General features: G+C 44.5%; 1 protein-coding gene across 1 annotated transcript in view; it reads right to left on the bottom strand.

The window, feature by feature from the left end:
• Positions 1-1,128, bottom strand: part of LOC116853898 (homeobox protein goosecoid) — an 8,753-nt gene that overhangs the window by 3,450 nt on the left and 4,175 nt on the right. The window lies entirely within an intron of this gene.

The following is a 1,128-nucleotide window of genomic DNA, read 5'->3' as shown; positions in this document are numbered from 1 at the left end:
GAGAGAGAGAGAGAGAGAGAGAGAGAATGTGTGTGTGTGTGTGTGTGAGAGAGCGTTCACGCGCACATGATCGTATGTATAATTGAAGTAAACACATTATCGCTAAAGCTTTTAATCTAGCGTGCAACTTGTTAGCTCAAGTCGGGCCTCGGCCCGATAAATACCCGCTACGGTAAATTTTAATGACCGCGTTAAAATATTATGGGCTTTTACGCATTAGAACGACAAACACACGCGCGTTCCATCTCGCTGCAGGATCGTGCGAGCGCACAGTTTGCCGACATTACAAATTGTGCGTGCGGACCCGAGCCATCCGGTCAATGTTTGTCAATCCGAAACCCAATATTCCGTTCACGGCCCGGGAAAGTAATTTGTCATCGGACGGCGCGCGGCTTAGAGTCGCCCTTACGCGGCGACGCGACGCGACGCGCCGAAACGGTAGCCGTCTTCTCGCCGCTCCGAACGCAACGCAGTCAAGTCCCCAGCTCGTCGGTACCAGCACTTCTCTTCTGCATCTTTCTCTTTCTATGCGATATTGATATACCGCGATATTACATCCGTCATCAGCGACGACGACTTCAATTTCGACGATCAAACGACGCGACTTTCTTTCCTCCACTTCGGGAGCGCTCTAAGGCCCGTATCAATAGTCGTTGCTTGAAATCTTGCCTCATGTGAGATACCCAGAATTGAGTTTGAGTTAGATGTGAACATTTTGGATGAATCGTGATTGGAAATGTAATGTATTGTGTGATTCAAGGAAAAAACTCAAGTGAAACCTTAAATTTACATTCTGATTATTTCACGTGGAACAAGTTTCAAGTAAGGACTATTAATACAAGCTTAATTTTCTAGAGCTCTGGGCTCGATCGTTGAGGAAATTCAATTGAATGTGCGAGAAAAACGCAAATTCGATCTCGACATTTGGATTTCATGAGTTAAGAGAATTTGAAGTTAATTTGGATGTGAAATTAATTTAGACTTAGGATTCACTTAAGGAGAAGCGTGTTGTTGAGAATGTAATTTTAGAACTGAATTTCTAATCCGACAATGAATAAAAGACAGACAGAGAGAGAGAGAGAGAGAGAGAGAGAGAGAGAGAGAGAGAGAGAGAGAGAGAGAGAGAGA

Source organism: Odontomachus brunneus, unplaced genomic scaffold (assembly GCF_010583005.1).
Source record: "Odontomachus brunneus isolate Ranch 3 - 2012 unplaced genomic scaffold, Obru_v1 Obru_scaffold_007, whole genome shotgun sequence".
NCBI lineage: Eukaryota > Metazoa > Arthropoda > Insecta > Hymenoptera > Formicidae > Odontomachus > Odontomachus brunneus.
Note: the sequence above shows the minus strand (reverse complement) of the source record. Positions and strands in the feature narration are given on the sequence as shown.